The sequence below is a fragment of the Rhodnius prolixus genome, unplaced genomic scaffold (genome assembly GCF_049639745.1).
Source record: "Rhodnius prolixus isolate KJV_2025 unplaced genomic scaffold, Rpr scaffold_1, whole genome shotgun sequence".
NCBI lineage: Eukaryota > Metazoa > Arthropoda > Insecta > Hemiptera > Reduviidae > Rhodnius > Rhodnius prolixus.
Window position 1 is genome coordinate 29,877,026 of NW_027411581.1, and position 26,551 is coordinate 29,903,576.

The following is a 26,551-nucleotide window of genomic DNA, read 5'->3' on the forward strand; positions in this document are numbered from 1 at the left end:
TTACCTTGCAGAACTTATAACATCGTTTGTAATAATGTGCGTAGAAGTCCTCTGTACCATTTACTAAAGACTGGAAGGATTATATCTGTCAAAATGGTCATTCAGGCACAAGAAAACACATCTTCTTTGCTACTCATTCGCTGCAGAAGTGGAAGAAATGTGTCTCATCTACAGATGTCGTTTATTATATAGTGTGTAGTCACCGTATGAGATATGTCTGAAAAAGGAAGGGTCATAAATAGCCTTTAGACTGAGATTTAGAAAAAATAGGAAACGTTGAGAAAGGAGGAAAAAGTGAAAAAGAAAAAGTAAGAAATATGATGGGAATTGTGGAAAGTGGAAAGTGGAATGATGGGAACTTATGACAGTTTGGCCAACGGCATCTGGGAGTGAGTAATCGATTTTTGTTTCTAACGAACTATCTAAGGAGCACTGGAGTAAAGGAATGTCGCCATAACTACCTTAGTAAAGCACAATCATTATTCATACTTCTCCAATTTTATTTATACGAGTAAAATCTGAAACTTCCTTGTCATGTCCGCATGGGTTAGTAAATTCGTTTCACCCTTTTGGAAAGTGAAAAATTAGAAGATTTGTTTATTTTATAATAAGATTATTTAGGGTGCACGTCTTCAGGAAAACAGGTCTTTGATGAAGACTGATTGTTCAAAATGAGCCTACAACCTCGGCTGGCTAGTTACGTCGAGTTTATTGAGGCTTGACAGGAAGTTAGCTTTCTCGAAAACGGTTCCTAAGATTTGCTTTAAATTTCCGGTGTTAATTGTACAAAATATCGATCTAAAATTTGTATTTAAAATATTTTCCAGTAAAATTCGTTTGAGGGCACTTCTAGGAAAGAGGGGGTGTTTCTCCCTCTAAAGTGCCAACACCGTCAGATGGCTTTCCATCTGCATATCAAAAAGGAGAAGAAGAAAATATACTGAATTTTCGGAATTGCCGCTTTACCGATTAAAATTTCTCGTACTTTCAAATGCAGACATCACCTGCGATTTTATTTAAACTTTATATTCTAATTACAAACACATAAATCTAAAACTTTCACTACACAGAATTTAGGAATTTAAGTATTTAGAGTAATTCTGAGTGATGGAATGGAAAGATTCCAAATTTATAATTTCGCGATGTATTTCGCCAATTAGCGCTTTGTTTATCATGTAATTATCTCCTCATTAAGAATAATTTCGTTTATTTCAACCTATAATTAATTAAACTTGATGTGCCACTGATTTGTTTCTACTTCCTCTTCCTCAAAAAAAAGATGTCGTACAGATTTTCGAATCTTGTTACCACTGAAAGTCGTGTGAGTCTTTAGACCAGCTTTTTGCTATAAAAAATTAGTGCGAAGGTTTCATCATATCGATTCTTCACAATAGGTTTTTATCTGTTGTTAAAAGTATACTTTACCTTCACAAAGAAACGGATCGAACAATCATTTGAGATTAAGTAATTAATAGAAAGAACAAAAACAGTTTCTAGCGAGCGCATTATATGATATAAAGTAAATAGGCCCAGGTGGTCACCTGCTGGCTGCATATGGCCTGCGAGAATGTGTTGAAAGAATGTCAGCTTGGGGCCTCTCCATAACTCCTTTGTTTACAAATATTAAAATGGTGAAGAAGGTTGTTAAGGGGGACCTACAAACCAATCTGCGAACTACAGGAGTCTGCTTTCATAAAAGAGACGAGCTCACAATAGGAGCTCTTGTCCAAGCCTATCAAACTGTGTTCACTTAAATATATATGTATATACATAAACTTCCATTAAATGGGCTGTTATTAAGAGGTACTACAGTTATTGTTAATACAAAATAGTTAGTAGAGATGTTAAAGTAAAATATGTACGTACGCACAGGCGTTCATTCGTACGCCAAACATAGCGAGCATCTGACTCTGAGGGTGCATACTAAATTGTGTGTGTACGGTGCCATTGTTTCAGTCCCCATAACTTGTGGCTATTTACCGGGCGCGAAACTCCGTTAAGGGAGGCCATAACTACTACCACTGCAGGACTACCTACAGGCACATAGAGTGGGCTCGCGATATCTGCTGATCGATACTGCCACTGCCTATACGAGAATCTGGGAGACAGACATACTCTGTGGAATATTGCCCTAAAAGGAAGTGGTTGATCGTAAATAAATTTCTGTATACCATATTCAAAACATGTTATGAACATAGGAAATGTATAATGATGTTATTTTGTATTCTGATAGAATTTATATGTCAATAATTTGATGCACACTTTGATATATCAATATTATTTAATAATATTCCGCAGGGTGCATTTACCACAATCCATAAATGAAAGAAGTTTTATCAAAGATTAGAACATCCTTATTTTTTGGCAAGAATAATATCAACAAAACCATGAAACTCATCTGACATTACCTTCATTCATATCTTCTCAGCTGGTTAAATATTGGGTCTTGAAGAGCTTGGTGCAAAAAGGAGTTATCTACATTTTTTTCAGAAAATTTGTTTAGCGGCGCCCCCTATTGTATGTTCAATTCTACATCTTTTGGTGCATAAACGAGTCTTTATGCAGACTCGTTTATTATTACTTATTTCTCTAACCTAGGTTAGATTTGGAGCAAAAATGAGTTTTCTACTGCAGATGACTTTCTTTTGCTCCAAACAGAAAAGATGACGCCATCAATCAAACCAAAATTTTTTTATCAGGTTTATTTAATATTCATATTAGGTAGATATTATTATTATTATTATTTTTTTTTTTTTTTTTTTTTTTTTTTTTTTTTGACAGGCATAATAATATATCTAACATTCGCTTCGACAAGACACAAAATGCAACTTAAAAGCTCAAAAACAAGAAATCTGTGGACTAAAGTAATTAATATGTACTCAAGTTTTACTGAAAATTATGATTTTGTGCAAAAAAGAGTTAACTGCAACCTAGAAAGTTCAAATTGAGCCCCTATGACCCCATCACAATATATTAACTAATCCTTACAGCAGACACAACATTAGGAATACATCTTAAAGTATATTTAGTTTTTTGTCCCTACTAAAAATTTTAAAAAACTGTAGATAACTCCTTTTTGCACCTAGCTCTTCAATTGTGGTACAGTTTCCTGGTTTGATAGAGCTAAGAGAATTTAAAGTGTAGGCGTTGAGCCGGTAATAGAGGAGACAGCTAGTTCCGTGGGAAAAATGATTTATTAAACTCCATCTATTCGAAGCATTTATGAAAATTGGCTAAATTATCTGATGTATCTAATGATAGAGTAAAATGCAAAAAAATATTGTTCTTTTTTATCCGCTACAATAACTCCTTTTGTATCCTGCTAGTTAGAGGATTGTTTAACTTTCCTCTAGAAGATAGCTTTTTAATAACTTAATTGCTGCCCGCAGTAATAAAGCTTAATTATAAATAATTTTGAGATTGTGAATAATTTATTAAAAATGAATTATATTATCCTTGCACACACACACACACACACACACACACACACTTTAGTAGAGTAGCCTATAATATACATTTATAATATGTATGTATATAACATATTTTATTTTATTATTTATGCAATAAGTCATTTCTTTTTGCCGAAAAAATAATAAAACCTCTTTTAATTATTCAATTGCTTGTGAACCGTTGGGTAGAACGAATAGTGTAAGGGACTTTAGAGCAACCCTAAATAAGGACTTTTAGAAAGAATTTTAGCTCTCATCTAGAGGAGAACTGAAGAAGGAATCTGTATTGTACTTGGAGACATATTCGTGATGTTATGAATACTAGCCGGTGTTTGTCCATTATTTATTCGCACGTCAGAGTCACTTTGGAGTGTAACTCTGAGTTATGGAAGGACCACTTCATTAGAGCATTTTGCGGAAGTTTGTCTCCTTATGAATTAATTAATTAATATCCTTGATTCAAGAAAATCAATTGCAGACAGTATTTTATAAGGAAAATGTTGAACGGAGAAATTAACTACCCTGAGAACCCAACCCCCCTGGCTATCATCTCTTTTCATGTGCCAGCTTACAGATAGCAGAGTACTCAAGTGTCTTTCGAGGTGCTCTTAAGTCGCTTAATCATTCTTCGGAATAGCAACGACATTTCTCTAGAATCTGTGGAGACTGAAATCATTTCTAGACTACTGCGTCCTTACGGAAAGGTTTAATTATTGTTACAAAGATTAAGAAAAGAAGTTCACTTTTTGTTTCCTCCTGATATGAATGAATGATTCTACGGGTATTTTGAATAAATACTTTTGTGAATTCACAGGGAAACTATTCTGAGTTATCTAGAGATAATTCATAAGTATTATTGAATCTAAAGTTTTGTGGTTATTCATTTTTTGAGATCTGTTTTAAGCGCAAAACGTTGGTAAAAACATTTTAGAAAGAAGTACGCTTCGAAATACATTATTTATATTTCCGTTTTAGACGTAGTACGTCACGCCTATATGCCACTTGCAACAGTAAGAGAATAATTGAACGTCAGTTGAACTAAAATTATTTCAAAAAAAGATGGCATGTCAAATAGTTGGTAGCATAAAATATTTCACTACTGCTGCTAAGCTGTTGATATATCCAGTAACTCGTATTTACCGAGCTAATAAACTGCCTTGCCTATTTTATGAATTTCAAAGTTTATATCATACTAATAGTTTATGTATATAATTTAAGGTGCGTGAACATCTGAGGTTATTGGCGCTCGGAGGAAATTACAATTAATATAGTTCGGCAAATTTAATATTGATTGGCTTCCAATTTTGACACTGCACTCAAGGCTGAGGAGGTGGTTGAAAAATGCAACGGTCAGGATTGAGGCACCTCAGTACTCACTACATCTTCAGGCTGAAAGTCTCCCATGTACACGTAGTAACAGTAATTATCCTTGTGCATAATTACCTTATGGGATTTCCTAAAATCACATTTAAAATTATTGTTAATGGAGAATCTATAAAATCGAAGCGGGTAACTGTGATTTTAAGCTAGTCGGCTTTTCAATCGGAATTGTATAATTAGTGTTGATGTAAATATTTCTATAACAGAATATCCAAAAACTTGTTAGTATTAAAAACCATAGATGCCGAAAAGAACTACTTGCCTTATTGAACATTTCTAATAAGTGTACAAGTGTATTTTATATGGAGACTTTATTCTATTGAAAATGGGCAGTATTCTCAGACAATCTCCTAAACGGCTAGGATACCTTTAGTCATACAAAATAGGCTTTAGCCGAACCCTACACAATCTCTCCTTGCAGATCCAGAAAAGGGTTTTTCCTTTCATCTTGTAATATGTACCAGAGCCAGCCCATACCAACCCCCTTTCATATTATAACGTTTCCTTTCTTTCCCGACTTTTTGCCAGTTCCTTTCATTTCTATTCCCTTTTCGGGTTTCTCTTAATCATTCACCAAAACGTTTTGGATATTCTAACGTTCGATATAGATTAAAGTCATGAAATCCAACTGGGGAAAAAATATATATTAACGAGACAAAATTCAGCAAATGTTCGAATAAAATTTGAAGAGTTCTAGTATTTCCACGTGTGTTGAAGAAATAAGCTAAATTATAAAAAATTATTATTAATGAAAATGAAAGAGAGAACTTGATATTAATTTGAATCTAATAAATACTGCTGCTGAATTTGTTTCTAAAGAATTATTGTCTCGAGATAATTATCGTTAAAGTAATCACCTATTTTTTCTTATTAGGCTTAAAGTCCAACTATCGATCAGGAGTCTTGGATGGGAACGAAAGCATATACTTCAGTATAAACATTTCTTTTAACAAATAAAAAGTAACTATACGCGGGATTCGAACTCGGGATCTCCCACTTACAAAGCTCGCTTCATAATCACTAGTCCAACACCCAGCCCTAATTATCGATAAATCAAAATTGTAAAAAACATTAATTCTAATCGCAATTTTGATCAATTTTTATTGATATAAGTCCTTAATGAGTGTGGTAAATAGAAAACAAATTCTAGACTGAAATTGATAAATATGTAACTGGATTTGCGTAAATAAGCAAGGAAGACGAGTATAGTTCGTTGATGCTCTTGGTGCAATCATCACTCTTTCAAAATGGCGACTTTATAGCATGTCCCATAGTCTGGAATTAACTGGAACTAGAAATGATTTTTTACATTATTTTAAGGTTTTGGTTTAAATGTTTCGTTGATGAGGCGAATTATTTATTTCAAGCACAGCAATTTGAAAGCATTTCGCAGTTCAATGATGAATTCAATGTCGGAAAAGATAGTAAAATCATTAGGAATTTATTTACTGTCTCTTACCTACTGCACGTAAATGGAAGTATTGCAATCGTTAAATTTGTGAGCGTTCAATCGATTTTAAAAGAAAGCGGACGAAAAAATGGTTTTACAATTTGATCTGGATCGATCAGATTGACCTAATTTAAAAAACTGCATAAATTTCAGATTTGATTGGCGTCACTAGAGTTCCTGACAGAAAAGTTTTGGACAAAATCAGCAAACAGGTTGATTCTATATTTAGATATAAAGGCATCAATGATTTTTCTTAACTGCATTTCTACTCTACACAATGTGTGGCTTAACTTTACATGAAATTCTTTCTTTAAATAAGAGAAATTAAAAATGGAAAACTTGCAAGAAAATTATTAAATTCTATTTTCTTTTTAATACTATTTTGTAGAAAAAACATTTGAATGGCATATTTCTGCTTGAGATCAGTGTAAACATTATTTTGCCTTATTTTAGAAGGAAGGCTTAGAGGTCCAGTGAAGGTGTAAGGAGTCAAACTTGACGAGAGCTGGGGGCCCAGTGTAAATATTGTCCGAGCGCTTACACACCAACCTCTTAACTCTTCAGCCACACAACTACTCCCAGCTCTGAGCTGGCAACTTTCTCATTAAACATGCGGTTTCCAAACCCGAGATGTCTCTCTGACACTCTGATCTAAATATCTTTTCTGCTTTACGCGAACTGCGTTAGCGATCTAACGCCTCCGCCGTACTCTTTTACAATTCGTAATTGCCGGTACACATTCTATCTAAAAATTATTAATGAAATATTTCCTGTAAGGGGAAGATTATCAAAAAGTGCTCAAAAAGCGTGACGTTGAAAATCACCCAACTTTGACAATATTTTTCTCTTTTTCTATAAAAGACAAAATTCCCAAATTTTCCTTATAATATATTAAATATACTCGTTTATAAAAGTTTTTTTTTTTTTTGCAACAACATAGATTAGATTTCGAGAAAAAGTTGCCAAAAATGAGCAAAAAAAGGCATTTTCAAAAATTATTCTTGTTCTTGTTCTTCTTGTTCTTCCCCTACTTCTTGTTACCTTTTTTGTAAACAAAGTAGCGCCTACACGCGTGAATCGATTTTCATGAATTCGATTCGGAATTTCTTGGAGATGTGCCTTATGGGGGTTTGGACACTGTACATCAAATTGGAGAGGAGTTAGTCCCATGCAGGCCTAACTGTATTGCAGGCCTAACAATTTTAGTTTTGTAACTCCGTAATTCCGACATCAGAAGATCGGCTGTTGGACTAATCATACTCTTGATCTACATATCCTAAATAACCCCTTTCAAGTCCACTTCTTTTTTCTTGCAATCCAACCCTTCGAAGAAAATTTGTCACATGTAAATCAAGTTCAATTGTCAAATAAAAATGTTAAGTTTTCCACTGAAATATTTCAAAAATCCTTGAATAGCTAATTTTTTTGATGTTGAGTATTTTAAATTCCAATTGTTAGTTATGTATTAAAAACTAAGGAAAATTGATTTATTATGGGTTTTTAGGAAATTTCGAACTGAAACCGTCCTTAAAGTGCCTCGTCTCAACGATGTACATACGTACTTACCATCTGTCAGTTGTACAATTTCAAGGAAAGTGTAAAGCGTTCATTGGATGCCAGTTTGAAGAAAATCGGAACTGCGTTTTTTTAAAAAAAATTAGATTTCTGCAATTTTGGTTATTTTCTGGAAAATATCGATTCCCCACCACTTTTCTCCTGCCTGTTCTAGCATAGATTTTATGCAGCAATATTTCTGCATAAAAGTATGTCTATGCAATATTGGTCTATTTTCGGAATTTCAACCATCTTCATAATTTATCTCAAAAAGAAGGCAATCGTATTTCTCCTTTTAATGTTTCTAGCTCACATTACTTTGCCTGCTGTAATATCGAGCACTGCGGATCTAAATTACTGAGCTGGTAGATAACATATTTACATTTGTTTAGCAAGATGTGACCGGCTTCTCTCTACCATTTGATTTAATTTAAATCCATCGTCGAGAACAATCAAACGTAACATAAAAATAGCGAATCTACCAAACATTGGTCACCAAATGTGTAAATTTAGGCTGGTAAAATCGATTAGATTTATTTCAATTTACGATAACTTGCCTGAAAGGTACATTTATTTGGCCTACCTGGTATACTGCTGGCTGTTTGGAGTTGGGCGTAAAGATTTAATGTACATTGAGTGTGCTTAGTGAAGCTAAAGTTTGCCTGTGGTTCAGCTTAACACAAATATACACACTTTCACTTATTGACTCCTATTGACTCCGTGTGCCCGTAGGCATGTTGGAAATGCCTATCTGAACTCTATTTAAGTTGCTAGGCAATTCCTCTGATGAAATATTTGGTACACCCTTGGGTCTCCTTCGGTCTATATATTTAGCTTTATTTGCAATACATTATTACAACTTTAATCTTAGAATGACTAAATAATCGTCTAGTTTTTTAAAGAAAGTTTGTGAACAAAATAATTGTTTTCATAACTGTAGACGTATCTTGGAGAATAATACCATCTAATGTTTGCTAATTATGTCTGTTGTTTATAAAGTCCAAATTGAAGAAGAAGAAGTTAGTGTTTAACAAATCAAAATTACTGGATAAAAGTTACTTCAAAAAGTACTGACAGATACAATTTCAGTGAACAAAATAATCATTATAGTGAACAACAATAAAGAAAAAGCAATAAAATAAATAAATGTCAAACAATAGGATGAAAAAATAATTGCCATTTCAGTCGAGTAAAATTTATTTTGCCGAGCTTTCGACCTAGGGACTACTCGTAGGTCATCTTCAGGGCTAGTTTAGAAAGTAATACTTTTACATTTCAGGGTTGGTGTGTCTTCTGTCTTGTCTGTTCATGGACTGAGTGTCCATGTGAATGAACAGACAGAAGACACACCAACAGTGAATGAACAGACAGGACAGAAGACACACCAACCCTGAAATGTAAAAGTATTACTTTCTAAACTAGCCCTGAAGATGACCTAGTCCCTAGGTCGAAAGCTCGGCTAAATAAATTTTACTCGACTGAAATGGCAATTATTTTTTCATCTTGTTGAAACTATGAATCAGTCACCAAAAATAATGAACAACAATAAATGTTAAACTTTATTACCCTAAAAATTATAATGTAGTGAAATTCCGTTCATTAAAACTACTATTTTTGGAATGCATTTATAATATAATATAAATAAAAGAACAAATAAATTAATAAAATGTTAACTAACTCGACATACTTAATAAAAGCATTTTTTATGAATGAATAGAAGTAAAATCATTATTATTTTTATTTATTAATATTTTCTTGCGTCACAAGAGTGACTAAAACACGATACAGAAAATTCCATCTTAACATTCAATCACATCACAATCCACTTGTATCAACATCTATCTTCCAAAACATTTCCAGACAACACTTCCAGACGACTTAAAAGACAGTGGCCTCGCGATCTCCTCTCTGATGAAGAGAATCAGTAGAATGTAAAAATGTTATTGGTGTGTTACCGCTGGGTAACTTCTCCACTCAGATATGTGTGATATGTTGCTTATTGATACCCTTGTTGCTTATAACACTATGCGTTGATTGCAACTAAATAAATGATTAAATACAAAATAAATGAAATAATATTTTCCTTTATCTAGAGACATTTCTGTAATAATTAACGTAAATAGTATCGTTTATGTCAAATTTCTGATCACGTGTTTCCTCAGCAAGTAATCGTTTTCAGGTCCCGCAAGTTAAAAACTAGTCCACTACAAATTGGTGAATATGGTTTGCGTTTATATATTGTAAATAAAATTATGTGAAAGTCATTTACATTTTTTTACATAAAATAATATTTAAATATACAATTAGAAATAATAAAATATACATAACATTATTCAGTAATCATACGATTTCAAAATACCATATTGAAGGTTTTATTATGAAATTTAACTTAAAAAAAGAAAATCTCATATAAATTGAAAATAAAGCGAAATTGTATTGAAAATCCGAAATTTCTACCATGTTTAACATAAAATATTTTAAAATTTTATTTTCTCTAAAACAAATATTATAGCGACTTACGTATATTTATTGCATTCTCCACGGTTTTCATCTTGATTCTACGCTTTAATGACCAAACTGACCCTCCTCTTAAGTGCGGAGAGAGACAAAACTGTAAAAGAAGGAACAGACAGTACCTAAAAACTGTTTATAGATAAATCTACTCCCTCCCTGCATTGCATAGCTTCAACTCGACTCAGGCACCCTCTTAATAAGTGAATGCGATTTATTCGTATTCCCTGTTAGTGACACCCTTGGCAATATTATGGATCTTTGGATGGTTTCTAACTAAAGAAGCGTAAACCCGTAGCAAATTAGTTTTTCACACTCCCATATTATCTACACTTGGCCTACCAGTGGCATTGATGGCTAATCTATCTTTTATTAATAAATGCATTTTCTATTGTTTTCCTTTTTTGTTTTGCTTATTGCTTCCTTCGTGTTTGTCATCGCTAAGACTACTAACAGACATTTAAACTAATTGCTCACATATCACGCAAATATTGTAAATGTAAATGCGCAAATTACAAACATTTTTTATAATTTTTATAATAGTAATAATCATTATTTATTTCTCTTCTGAGAGGACAGGGAAAAGAAGTCATCCCACGTTAGCCCTCGTAGCAATAAGAAAGTATCGCTAAGCGATAGCGACGAGTTGTGGAAGAAAGATCTTTTGTCGTGTGGTTGGGAAGATAAAAGGAAGGTTACTGTAGAATTTTTTTTTTGCATTTATTGTGCTACAATCAGCGCGTTAGCGTTATAAGTAACAGTGATAACAGAGTAACAGATGATAAGTAACGAGTGGAGAAGTTAGGTAACACTCCAAAACATTTGACTATTACGAGGGTCGTTTGAAAAGTCCGTGCAAAAATAAAAACTACTTAATTTTTTAGGGTAAACCTTTTTTATTTTTCAACATAGTCTCCTTTTAGGCTTATACACTTCGTCCTACGCTGCTCTAGTTTGTTGATCCCTTCCGAATAATAGGATTTGTCCAAGTCTGAAAAATAGCCATTCGTTTCTGCAATCACCTCCTCGTTTGAATAAAATCTTTTTCCCGCCAGCCATTTCTTCATATTGGGGAACAAATAGTAGTCCGAGGGAGCCAAGTCTGGAGAATAGGGGGGATGTGAAACGAGTTGGAACCCTATTTCCATTGATTTTGCGACCACAACTGCTGAGGTGTGAGCTGGTGCGTTGTCGTGATGGAAAAGGACTTTTTTGTGGGCCAATCGTGGGCGTTTTTCTTGCAGCTCGGTTTTCAAACGGTCCAATAACGATGAATAATATGCACCTGTAATAGTTTTACCCTTTTCCAGATAGTCGATGAGGATTATTCCTTGCGAATCCCAAAAGACAGTCGCCATAATCTTTCCGGCCGAAGGAACGGTCTTCGCCTTTTTTGGCGCAGATTCTCCCTTGGTAACCCATTGTTTAGATTGTTCTTTGGTCTCAGGAGTGTAGTGATGTATCCATGTTTCATCCACAGTGACGAAACGACGCTTAAAGTCCTACGGATTCTTCTGGAACAGCTGCAAACCGTCATTACACGATTTCGTTTTTGGTCAAGCGTGAGCAATCGCGGCACCCATCTGGCGGATAGCTTTGTCATGTCCAAATGTTCATGCAAAATATTATGTACCCGTTCATTCGAGATGCCCACAGCACTAGCAATCTCACGCACCTTCACTCTTCTGTCATCCATCACCATATCATGGATTTTATCAATGATTTCTGGAGTAGTAACCTGAACAGGGCGTCCAGAACGTTCAGCGTCACTTGTGCCCATATGGCCACTCCGAAAATTTTGAAACCACTTATAAACTGTTCTAATCGAAGGTACAGAGTCACCATAATGTTTATCAAGCTTCTCTTTAGTCTCCTGAGGCGTTTTGCCTTTCATAAAGTAGTGTTTAATCAACACACGAAATTCTTTTTCGTCCATTTTTTGAAAATCACTCGACTTCCTCGATTCAAACGAATGCCAAACACAAAGAAATAGACCGATCTGGCTGAAACTTGGTGTGTGTTCTTCCAAGAGATGCTACTAACTAAACATAACCTCGATACGCGCCAGTAGTGCTATCTCTCTGACTTTGCACGAACTTTTCAAACGACCCTCGTAGTCACTCTTTTCACTTGAGAGGAGATCACGAGGACACTGTCTATTAGGACGTCTTGTCGGGTGGTCAGGAAGAGTTCTTAAAGGCAGATTTTGAGCCAGAGGATTTACATGAGATTACAGGCTGAAGTGGAATTGTCGAAGTTAAGAAAGAGATGTTTGACGCGAGATTTATTTGGATCATTATGAAGGATTGCGGTGTTAAAGTAAACAAGAGCATTTATACGTACTGCGAACATTATATTGGATGCGCTGTAAGTAGAAATGTTTAGTAGTTGAGCCAAGTCCACCTCTGTTATGAAGATACTTTGTCGCGGAGGGCTCCACCATGTACTGCGTTTAGTTTTTACTGCTATATAATTTCTTGGCTAAATATATTTTAGTTCTTTAAACAACTAAAAACAATCTCTTTAAGGAAATACTTTTATTTATCATAACTAAAACAAATGGTTTTATTATGAAAAAGGAATGGCTTTACTCTTTAAACCAACCCAACAGAATGTGTGTGCCAACAAGCAAAACAAAGTTCATTTTAGTTTTATAATTTAGTTAATCTCATCTCCTTCTTTTTGTTGGATACTGCTGACAGAGCGGTTACAAAGTTGGCGTTATCGCCACTGAGCAAGTAGGTAAGCGAGTTAAAAAGAAAGATTGGATGTTACACCGAGTGACAGACAATCTATCAAGATATAAGAAGCGGCTCAGTTCCCCTCGTCGATCATGTATGGTGTCGAGACCTTATTTAATCAATATGTTGTAACAAGACGGCTGTTGGCAAGGGTTGCTCGCCACTCAATTTTTCTAATAGTGCTTGCCGTGTATGAAGGCCGTTAACACACTAACGCTGGGACGCAGGAGGGTGACGTTAGTTCTCCAACGAAATGCCACCCTTTAGGGGTCGGTTCGCCACCAAGTAAATTACCTGGAGAAGAAGTTAATGCCATCAATGACAATATTCCTGCCCCCCACATTGTTCAATTTCCCCTCTTTTTCTCATTTGTGTAACTTTTAGTTATTTTACCGGAAATAGAGTTCGTTCAACACTTGTAAAATAATAGGCCTGCAAACCTCTTCAGGCAATCACCCTGAGACCCCTACTCGTTACTAATAGCTGAACAGGCTGATTAACGGCCTCAGATTGTTTTCAGCCGCTGCAGTTTTGAAAAGAACGCATTGTGAACTTGCGCAGATTTTATCGATTCCGAGTTTTCATTGCACATATCAATTTCGAGATCTTTTAAGTCCGAAAATTGGTCCCTTGCTTACAATTCGGTCCTTTGTGTGTGTGATATTGGGATTGAATTTCCAAATTTTATGAGATTCGGCTCCTACCATTTTATTTAAGCTTTGATTAGTGATCACAAACACATAAATCTGAAAGTTTTGAAGCAAAATTTTCCAAAACATTCGATTACTGTTACTTCCGTTTATGGGATCTCTATTCAAAATTATTAGATTTAAATATGTTTCAAACATTCGGTTTTGAAAAAAAAATTGTGATATAGAACTTTAAGAATATGGTAATATAGTGTCATGTGAATGCATATACCATATAACATTATTAATCTTACTCTCGTTGAATATTTTATTTGTATGGTTAAGATTAAAAGTAACTATTTACTGTTCATTATTTTTGGTGACTGATACATACGAGGGTCGTTTGAAAATTCCGTGCAAAGTCAGAGAGGTAGCACCACTGGCGCGTATCGAGGTTATGTTTAGTTAGTAGCATCTCTTGGAAGAACACACACCAAGTTTCAGCCAGATCGGTCTATTTCTTTGTGTTTGGCATTCGTTTGAATCGAGGAAGTCGAGTGATTTTCAAAAAATGGACGAAAAAGAATTTCGTGTGTTGATCAAACACTACTTTATGAAAGGCAAAACGCCTCAGGAGACTAAAGAGAAGCTTGATAAACATTATGGTGACTCTGCACCTTCGATTAGAACAGTTTATAAGTGGTTTCAAAATTTTCGGAGTGGCCATATGGGCACAAGTGACGCTGAACGTTCTGGACGCCCTGTTGAGGTTACTACTCCAGAAATCATTGATAAAATCCATGATATGGTGATGGATGGCAGAAGAGTGAAGGTGCGTGAGATTGCTAGTGCTGTGGGCATCTCGAATGAACGGGTACATAATATTTTGCATGAACATTTGGACATGACAAAGCTATCCGCAAGATGGGTGCCGCGATTGCTCACGCTTGACCAAAAACGAAATCGTGTAAGGACGGTTTGCAGCTGTTCCAGAAGAATCCGCAGGACTTTAAGCGTCGTTTCGTCACTGTGGATGAAACATGGATACATCACTACACTCCTGAGACCAAAGAACAATCTAAACAATGGGTTACCAAGGGGGAATCTGCGCCAAAAAAGGCGAAGACCGTTCCTTCGGCCGGAAAGATTATGGCGACTGTCTTTTGGGATTCGCAAGGAATAATCCTCATCGACTATCTGGAAAAGGGTAAAACTATTACAGGTGCATATTATTCATTGTTATTGGACCGTTTGAAAACCGAGCTGCAAGAAAAACGCCCACGATTGGCCCACAAAAAAGTCCTTTTCCATCAAGACAACGCACCAGCTCACACCTCAGCAGTTGTGGTCGCAAAATTAATGGAAATAGGGTTCCAACCCGTTTCACATCCCCCCTATTCTCCAGACTTGGCTCCCTCGGACTACTATTTGTTGCCCAATATGAAGAAATGGCTGGCGGGAAAAAGATTTTATTGAAACGAGGAGGTGATTGCAGAAACGAATGGCTATTTTTCAGACTTGGACAAATCCTATTATTCGGAAGGGATCAACAAACTAGAGCAGCGTTGGACGAAGTGTATAAGCCTAAAAGGAGACTATGTTGAAAAATAAAAAAGGTTTACCCCAAAAAATTAAGTAGTTTTTATTTTTGCACGCACTTTTCAAACGACCCTCGTAAGTTTCAATAGGATGAAAAAATAACTGCCAGTTTCAGTCATGATATATTTTTATTTTGCCAGCTTTCGACCTCGGGGACTAGGTCATATTCAGGGCTAATTTACAATGTACTATTTTACATCATTAAAAGTTGGTGTGTCTTCTGTCTTGTCTGTTCATAGATTGGCAGTTATTTTTTTAATCATATTGTAAATATTTACTGTAAAAACTTGTACTAATAGCTGATGAGTAAAGTGGTGTTCTTAAATTATTTGAGTTCGTATGAAACAACAAATGATAAAAAAGCAAGATTTCCTCGGAACAAACTTTATTTTTTAAAGACAATTTAAAATTAAAAAGCACAATTAGCAAGAAATTATTAGTTAATTTCATAATATAAGGACTTCAGTTCAACTTTTTTTTCTACATCAGTGGGTGGCAGTTAACCATTTTTCTCCTGGCGTCCCATCGTGTTATCAAAGTTCCTTTGCCATTTAGCTAAGACTGCTGTGATTGTAGCTGAATAAATAATCATTCTTTCTACATAATTTTTGATTTTAAATCACTTAAATGTAGCCTAATCGATAGGATATCTATTTGAAGATATAACCTGCACCTTATTATATGTTTACCAGTTATTAAAAGCTTAATAGTTTTAGATTACATGAATACGAATTGGGAATTCAAACCGGTAAATCATTTTAAAAAATTTGGCAATTAATATAAATTATTAATATGAATCTTAAAAAAAAACAGGTATTTGATTGATTTGTTGTGAAATAAAGAAGCTGTAATTAACTAGAGATTAAAACGGATTGATTTTGCGTTTCTCTACTCTTGCGATTGATTGGAAATACAAGTTTAGCCTCTATTTTAACTGCGTAACTGTCGTCCATTATCACTTTTAGACAAAAAGTTTTTAACACTCCTTTAATTGCAATTCTTGATTTTCTAACTTACGCATTTTTCTAACTTCTAAAAAGTAAAAAATATTAGACATAATACAAATTCTATCCCGAAAGAACGGTGTAAACGGACATTTACAAAATTTAATATTTTCATTCATAATAGGTATAATAAGACACAAAATCAGAGTTGTAAATGTGGTTGAGTCCTCAATCGTGTATAATCGTGATTTTATCTGTATTCTGCATTCCTGACCAGTTTCGGGTTTTCGTCCTCGTCAATGCCTGATTAATCAATTAATCAACCTCTCCAATTAATTCCCAATCAATTCAATTAAATTCTATTCTCAGTCATTGAGTTAATCAGTTCTCCAGGTATGAAGTAGACCAGCCATGTTTCCTTCTTCCTGTCTTCCTGCCCCTCTGCTCTTGATAAAACGGACCTGGAAAATGTATCAATTAAATATTGTAGACCATTATGAGATCTAGTTTTATCCGATTTTTAAAGAAAATCTCAAAATAATGAGATAACCTTGCGGTAAAGCAGTGCTTTAGGCGGAGAGATAGTGATCACTAAGTTACCGTCGGCTATCCTAGAGGACCAAAGTCAAAATATAAATTTTCGCTGAATATTTCTTTAAAAAATATTTCCGGATTTCGATAACCTGATATTTTCGATTAAATTCCAATATCAAGAATTTGGTATGTTCGCTATATTTCCCTTACCTAGTAAGAGAAATCGAAGTGTTTATCCTAAGATTTTATTTTTTTAATATTATAAAATGTCTCTTACTACTTTTTAAAATAATAATAATATAGGAAAACCATTTTTTCTAAATCTTGTTTCCTCTTTATGCTGGAAGAGATGAAAAAATTCTAATCTTCTTCTATAATACTTCCTTGATAAGAAAAACTTTAGGTAATTTGGAGGCAAAGAAACTCCTGGCTTCACTATTCAAGGGTAAATACAAAGTTTTTCGCCCTTCCACAGTTAATTACCGGCCGCTTGAATAACATTCACCTTCTCTTCACATAATTTACGTCCCTTTTAAAGTATTTTTCCACATTTAAGGAATAAATTGTTTCTCTTTAATCAACTAGTTAACTAACTTTAATCACCTAATCACGGCCCGTCAATCCACGAGTCTCCTTGAAGGTTTCGAATTTTTGCATCTTTTTGCTCTATCAGTTACACTGGTCTTCTTCCAAACAGAAAACTGACAGACTGTATTTTAGCCTAGTAAATACGGCTGAGAGGATATTTTATTATTGTTGTTAAAAGGCAAAACAAAAATTTACCTCAGTGGGTCAGCTATGGAGTCATTTTCGCGATACTTGAATTATGTTGAATGCTATTGTAAGCAAGTCCAAAAGTCCACAAGTTCAGCCTGAAACCATCAACAAAATTCCCAATTCAGAAAGAAGTATTTCATGTTCATGAAAAGTAATTAATTTAAGTGCCCTTATCTGAAGGAAAAAATGTTTTGATTATTACTATTTTTTTTGTGATTTAAGGCGCGTCAACATCTGAGGTCATTAGCGCCCGGAGCTTTTTTCAGTGCACTGCCGGCCTCCGGACAGTGTTCTCTCGTTACAAACAACACTGTCCATCACCGGACAGTGAACTGTAAGAAGCTCCTAGGAAGAGAAAATCTTAGGGTCAGCAGCTGGATTCGAACCCGGGACCTCCGCGTGGGAGTCCAGTATGCTAACCTCATAGCTAATCCCTTACCTTCTCTTTATTATTATTATTATTATTATTTCATTTGTTAAATGTAAAGCTCGTCAGCATTCAATGTCATAAACACCTGGACGTTTTTTCAGTGTGCAAATGGGGGCCCCTGCTATTTTATCTCGTTACAGACAACGCTGTCCGTCACCTGATAGATTCGTAAGAGCATATTAGGATGAGAAAATTACTATTACTTCACACTGGCTGGTTTATTGATTTGTATTGAATGTGTTTCAGTAAATGTTTATATCAAACTTCATGATATCTTAAGATGTAAATTCAAAGGTTAGTTTCCTTAAATAATATCAATCGCGATGTAATAATCAAACTAATAGTCATCTTGAGGAAAAGAAATCCTCTAGTAGTTCAGTTGGAATTTACAGTGAGAGAGTTTAATTCACAATATTTAGAGAGGCAATTAAGTTTTAACTGGGCATCTATCGCAGAGTATGAGAGCATCACTAAATCGTCCGCATACATTAAAATGTGTAAATCCTTTTCTACCCCAAGGTTAATTCCCTTGAAGTTAAATTTATCAAAGTATTCAATAATTCCCGCAGTATAAACTGAGAAAAGGAGAGGGCTTAATATTTCACCCTGAAGCACTCCTTCCGAAACGGGGATTTCATTCGAACTATCTGCAATTTTTATGGAGGCTGAATCATAAAGATTTATTAATAACCGCAAACACTTACCACCTATACCCGCCTCATACATTTTTTGCCACAATTTACTATGCGGAATAGAGTCGAATGCTCTTTTAAAGTCGACAAAAGTGGCAAACACTTTCCTTTTATCTAACCTTAAGTGTATATTTATTGCGGACGATAAAGTAAATATATTATCTCTACACCCCCTTCCTTTTCTAAAGCCCATCTGCTCTTCAGGTAATAAACCTCTTGATTCAATCCATTTAGAGATTCTGTTATAAATTATGTATGTAAAAAGTTTTGTAATTGAGTTGAACATAGCTATGCCTCTATAGTTCATTGGATCTTTGGGATCACCTTTTTTATAAATCAGTTTCATTTTTATAAGAGACCACATTTTAGGAAAATCCTCACAGCTCCAAATACGATTGAAAAGATCCAACAGAAAGCAAATCCAGTATGAGTTAAGTGATTTAAAACACTCATTTGGAATGAGATCAAATCCAGTTGCCTTACCACATTTACTGTTATTTATACTGTCTATTAGTTCGTCAAACGTTATTCGGTCGTCCAATTCAGGATGGTAAAATGTAAAAAAAATTATTTCATTATTATATTTAGGGGGGAGAATATTTTGGTAAAAAACTTCCCATTCCGTAACCGATATTGGGCATTCAGTGTAATGTTTACCTTCGAATTGTTTCAGTGCTGACCAAAATTCAGAAGGGTTATTTATGTTTCTAAGTTTTAATTTAACATTTTCAAAAAAGTATATTTTAGATTGTTTTATTACTTGTTTGTATGAAGATTTGGCTTGTCTATACAAATTAATTAAATCTTTACTTTTAAAAGACGTTTTACAACAGTTTTTATATAATTTAATTACTTCTTTTTTGGACGCGTAACAATCAGCATTATACCATGGCTTATCTTTTTTAATTGAATTATTAGATCTAAATTTTATTGCTTTCAGGGCCCCAGATTCGTACATTGTATGTTGAATTATATAACAAAAATAATTATAAAGACTCGTTGGCGAGCAAACAAAAGTAGCATCAAACCATAGATATGAATAAGATTCTAAAAGTTCATTAAACAAACACATAGCTTCAATTGACCTGTTGTGTACGTAAACAGTGTTAGATTCATGTTTATATTCTTCTACATTACTTTTATAATCACTGTAAAAATTTATTAATAGAATACACATATAATGGTCTGAAATATCTGACACATTTTCAATATTAAAATCGATTACGTTATTTAGGCAACTAGCTGAGATCCATACATAATCTATGACACTCATACCTTGATTACCCATATAGGTATAACTTCCTTTATTATCTCTACGCGATCGGCCATTACAACAGATCATACCATAAGATTCCATTAATTCAACCAATTTTACCCCTCTTTTATTGATAACGTCATCCAATGAACTTCTAAATCCGGACAAATTAGAATTAATAAAAATATCATTGTCCAAAGAATTTAAATTTCCAATACGAGAGTTATAATCGCCACCAATTATTACATAACAGTTTTCATATTCAGAATAAATGTTAAATAAATCGAAAGAAAAAGAATCTATAATTGAATCATGTAATGATCCGGGTTGCCAATAAACTATTCCTACACACAAATACACTTCCTTATACTTAATTAATACACACAAAAGCCAGTTAGTAGACACCAAAATTTTAACATTAGAGAATTTACCTTTTTTCAAACAAATCATTAAACCTCCACTGGGTCTACCTTTACCTGACGGCTTATTAGCGTTTCTGCAATAACAGTCATAGTTGGTAGTTAATAGTGCAAATTTCAGGTCCGAAGTGGTCAGCCATGTCTCAGAAAAACCCAAGATGTCCATATCAAGCAACTGATTAAATTCCGAAGTAGACAAATTAGAAAAATTGTTAAATCCATGTATGTTCCAAAAGCCAAATTTTACAGTTGTACCATCAACATATATCACTTTTTTCCTTTTTCCTCTTGAGTGGTGGCTCTTTCTTGTAAAAAAGGACGTAAACGCAATTGATTAGGAGCCCTCCTCAATCTTTTCCTTGTTACACTTGTCCTCGATCCCTCAGATTTATCAGTCTCTATTTCTTCGTCATCCGAATAGTCATGGATAGTTAAAGAAGGTGTTACAGCCAGAAATTTATGAAAATCATCTTTCGATTTTATCAACAAACTTGGTGTTCCATCATCCTTTCTTACCCAAATTCTATTATTTCTGAACCACACATATTTTAATGTGCCCTGGAATTTATATTCTCTTAAAGTTCTAAATAATTTGTATAAATTTGGGCTCATGTGTTCAGAAATAAAAATTTCAGATGTGTGAACTTCAGACGTTTCCTCATTTCCCATAATTTTATCAAATGTTAATTTATTTTTATTTTTTATATATCTCCGATAACAGTTTAAAAATTCCTTTTTATCAACAATTCTTATGAAATTAAACAATATGGGTGGTTTAAAATTTTCATTTATCATTTTAGGACGATAGAAATCTTGTATTTTTTCTTTTTGAAATTCAAAATTAATTATCTTAGATATGCGCAAAATTAGTTCTTCAATGTCAACATTTAATTGCAAGGGAACATTCGATATTCTAATTTTATTATAAGAAGTAAACTGAACGTTTTCACTAAGAGAAGCCTGTAATTCAGACAATTTTTTCTTCAGAAATTCATTTTCTCGGCGTAAGGCAGTTGTTTCTTTATCTATTTTCTTAATATCGGTTCTGATATTACCTAGGTTTACTCTAATTTCATCTTTAAATGTTTGAATACTATCATTTAGTTCTTTATTTTTCGTATTAATCTCAGAAATTTGTCTCGAGACGTCTTGATGCAGAGCAGTAATTCTATCTAAGATAAGACTACTTACATCAGTACCCCCACTATTTTCACCAGTTCCAGTAGTAGACTCCCCCACCTTGCTCATGTTACTGGTAAGTCTGTGAACTTTGATAATCACTTAATAAGATAATATTTCTTTTCCCTTTTTTTCTTTTCTTTTTTTCGCTTAAAACTTTTTATAAATGCCACTTTTAATAGTATAAAACTATAGTACGGTATTCAAAGTTTACAATGACAAAAAATAACTGTTTGAAACTTCCAAGAAACACTAAAAAATTACACAAATTATACAGAGCAAATTACATACGTCTGATCACTTTGAAGTCTAAATCCCCACAAACATTGTAAAAACAAAAATTGTAATATTCCATAAAGGGGGAATATTAGGCAAAACGAATAATTTCTTTTACAATAGCTCTAAAATTGAAATTTGTAAGTCTTTTAATTATCTGGGAGTAAAATTTGCATCATCGGGGAAATTTAGACAAGTAAGCTTATCGTTTCTATCGAAGAATGCCATTGCCAGTCAAAGAGTTAGAAGGTTATTAGGATCGTGTAAGTCTGACTCTTGGGATGCAAAGAATAAGGTGTACGATTCGTTATCTGAAAGCGTGTTGTTGTATATGTCTGAAATCTGGGGATTACAGTATGCTAATGTTGTAGAAAGAGGACAATTAAAATTTTTTAAAATGTTGTTAAGCTTGCCAGTCAATACTCCAGATAGTTTTGTTAGAGTTGAGACGGGACGCTCCCATGTTATATGTAAAATATTAAAACGAACTCTTCGATGGTGGAGTAAATTACTGGAAATGTCTGAGGAAAAATTGCCCAAACAATGTTATAATAAATTATTGCAAATAATAGATTTTAAAAGTGTTCCTTTTAATTGGGCAAAAGATGTAAGGGTAATTCTAAGAGAACTTGGAGCCAAAAATGTATGGGATTGCCAAAATTTGGACAGCGAAAACTTGAAGAGTCTCATTGACAGTATAAACAATCATTATTTAAGTAAAGATATAGAATTTATATTAAACTCTTCATTTAATAAATACTTTCGTAGAGTCAGTAACCTTGGAATACCAGAAGCTTATCTTTATTATAATATAAATTTCTGTAAACTTAAATTGATCTCACAATTGAGAATGGCAGGTAAAAAATACTCTAGGATTGTTGTAAATAGGGAGAGAATACAATTCAATAAAGATGTATATTGTAGATGTTGTGGTACAGGTGAGAAAGAAGATCTGCCTCACTTTCTGCTTTATTGCCCAGCCCTTTCTCCCTATAGAGCAATATACCTGGACAAGTACATTACAAGTAATAATATGTTGGACAATCTTGAATGTATGCTATCTGATTTAGATATTAATAAAATTAACAATGTATATCTATTTGTAATTAATAGTTTAAAATTTATAAAATTCATGTTGACATGAGATAGTAGAAAATCATTTTATCTGGAAATAATTAAGTTATATATTATGTTTTATGCTGTCTTTGTTAGTCACTAATGTCAGATCAGTATTCAAAAAGCTTTGATCTAAATTTGTTTATTTATGAAAGATATTTAATTTGATTTTCAATGTTTACATTTTTTTATTTTTTTTGTAACAGTTGATATTTTATTTTATATTCCCACTCACTTGCTATGAATGTAAAATTCTAAAAGCAATAAAGATATATATATAGTAGTTCAGTTGGTTGCCATTATTTCCCTTCCTGGGGGCCTTCTCTAGGGTTCTCTAACGGAACGAGGGAAAACTTCCATAGTAAAATCTTCAGTTTTCCATTTTTGAGATATTTCACTCTCGGAAGCAAAGATCCTATTACTCTGTCTCACTCTATTCGTAATTTCTGTAGTTACACATCAAAGCACATCTTTCAATGAAGGTACGATTTATCTTTGTTTGGCACAAATATTGTGAATATCAGGAAAAATAGTCATTTTGTGTGTGTCATGACTTCTTTGCAATCGTTCGGTCCAAGTTGACAGTGAGGCAGATTTCCTTACAGCTTCTGGTGTGAAGTTGAAGGTGAAATTTAATTAAAAAACATTTAATTGACAAATAGCGCTAATATTCCAGAGTGATAGCTACTTTTTCTAAAAGCTATAAAGTCCATTCTCTATTTACATATCGATGGCCACATTCTTAATCATTTATTTTGCTTTCCGGCATTCTTCGTATGCATAAGTATTCATTAGCTAGAAACTTCCTGTATAACTGAATTGATGGAATTGCTAGCCTAATGCATCCTGTGACACCTCGACATTAAAAAAAATAATAAAAATAATACCATACATTTAGAAGTTTATGCCGTTGAATAATGCATAAAGAATGAAATTCTGGACTCAACAGGTTTACTAATAGCATAATTCTGTGACCTGTCGTTGGAGGTAATGTAGCTTTCCTCAATATTGTTAGCATCTATAATGGTGTCATGGCATATGAATATATTGTTTGGCGGTAAATTGTAGGAAGGTCTTGTAACTGATGAAAGTTAAGACGATGTAAGAACTATCGAACAGTAAGGAAGTCGCTTGCATGAGTCATTCGACCTCTAATGCTGGTTGGAAATATAATTCATGTATTTTGTTTTAGAATTTTCAATTCCGGTGATGTTAGTGCAGTGAAAGAGTCTTTAGTGAAATTATTTGTGTGTGTGAGTGTGATCGATTATCACTCTTGAAATGTCTGTGATTCCTGTAAAAACGATAATAATAGAATTAAATTGAGTGGCCAAAATTGCCCATCTAACTCCATCTTCATTTCAATAAAATCAGTTGTCTAATATCTCCAACATTACAGAGGTTCCTTAAAAAAAATTTTGGTGCCGGTTTAATAATATCAAGTTACTTATCTTTGTTTCAGTAAAGTGGAGATATTCCAAGTTAGGAGAATCGACTCCCTTAAAGATATGTAAATTGCTGTCAATAGAAATCTGTGTTTCACATTTGATAAGTTGTACCATATCAATAGCTAGCTTGCTTTCATGGCTCAACTCTATTTCTGCATTGATGTAATGATTGCTAGACATCAGAATAATAATAATAATAATATACATTTATTTAAGAAGATATAGTACATAAAATCCTTTAAACAATGTACAAAAGGCATGGCTAACGCCGTCTGCCAGAGTTTGGTTACAAGATAAAAAGAAAGAAAAAACTTAGTAAATTATATGAAAATAAACTTAATGGCACAAAAAAAATAATACAACAATAAAATAATAAAAAAATAGAACACTTTGAGTGAAAATTTAAAGTAAATTTTTTAAATCAAATTAATTGTAATTAAAAAAGTAATATTTTCAAAATCAAAAAATTAATAATTGAATTCTCTAATGAGACTGTATCTATAGTTCCAGGCCTGCCTGGCAAAACTAATCAAATCACTGCAAATATGCTGATTCCCCAAAGCATCAATGACATATTGAGGCTAGACATCAGAATCCGTGGCCTTCTTCTCCCAAAGTCCTTCTATTTGGCCATAATTTCCAACAGAATAAGAGCCTTACTGATTGTATTCTGCCTGGTTTGGAGACGAAGCTACGAATTAAGAGCACTAGTTAAGTTAAGAGAGCCTAGAAGTAACGGTTAACTTTAGATGTTAAAACTACAACTCTTAAACTATTTATCATTTATTGAGACTTTGGACTTAAAAATATATCCCACATAAATACGAGCTTAAGTGGCAAGGTTTTCCTAAGAGAGACCTGCCTGTGAGTCAATTTAGTTATTGTGGAAAGAAGCTACGCTGCCTGAAATGAGATCAGATTTAGTTATAGTGAAATAGTAATGTTGTTAAGAGAGTTAAAAGCTGTAGCGCTAAGCGACTGTTCGGACTGACCAAGAGCCAAACTTTCAGAAACAAATTCGTGTTCATTTACAGCTGGAGAGTAACAATTTCATATAATTATTTTCTATAACTACCTATGATACAATTTACTTAATGACGAGACGGAAGGCGCACGTGGTATGTGAATTGTTTAATCATTTTTAGTCCACTTTTTTAAAATTTTAAACATTTCTTTAATTAAAAGATATTTAGTATCAGTTAAGAGTTTAGGTTAGAATATTATTCAATTTTTACTAAATTTAAAACTCACCTATTAAAAGAGACAAAAATTGTCAAAGTTGGTTGTTTTTCAACGTTACGCTTTTTCGTGCAGTTTTTGACGATCAACCTTGTACAACTTCTCTGTCGGACAATTTTAATTACCTAGGTGGTAAAAAGTGAATTTACTGAAATGACACATTAGAGGAAGTCTAAAGTACACCCTTCTAAAATAAATTTTAACGGAAAAAAGGTATCAGCTTGAGTATTTTTCAAAGAGACCGAAGAAAACTAAAGAAAATTTTGATGACATTCTCGATCAAGTAACTTTCTTTTAAATCGGAGAAAAGAGAAATTTAAAAAAACAATTGGAAAAAGGTTAAAATTTTAATACAAAAATTATTTATTTTTAATCTTATTTTCAGTTTAATTATAAGAGTGAAATTAGATGGAAGTTGTTCGTTAAAGAATTTCTTTTTAAGTCGGTGTACACAAAGTAGACAAGATTTGTTGTAGCCATAGAAAAAAGAATTGGTCATTAGAAAAGATGTACAGGAATGTTTGTATTTCGTCCAGATTATCATTGGAAGAAGACGTTCCAATGAAAGAGCTTGCCCAATATTAACAGACAAAGGAGGATTAGATATTGGAGTATGTGTTCGGAATCCAGACGGATATATATAGCTTACCAACTGGACAAGGATTTATCATTGTCCGCCGATATTGTTATTTCATTAGCTGATGATTGGGCAATGATCGTGGGGTACAACTTGCCTGGGCCAATATTTTTATAAGAAAATATATGAGCTCATTTCTACCAATACTATGTGCTTATAAAAAATAGCGGCTTCAATAACATTGAATAAATCATCAAACTGAATTCGTTTTGCTACACTTCTTACTAATGTTTTGTTTTATTGTAATATTCGAAGCTCCAGTTATTCGAAGCTGTGCTTTTAGTAACCCTTT

At 33.6% G+C, this 26,551-nt stretch overlaps 1 protein-coding gene across 7 annotated transcripts in view; it reads left to right on the forward strand.

Annotated features, from left to right (window-relative positions):
• Window positions 1–26,551, forward strand: part of unc-5 — a 689,026-nt gene that overhangs the window by 522,914 nt on the left and 139,561 nt on the right. The window lies entirely within an intron of this gene.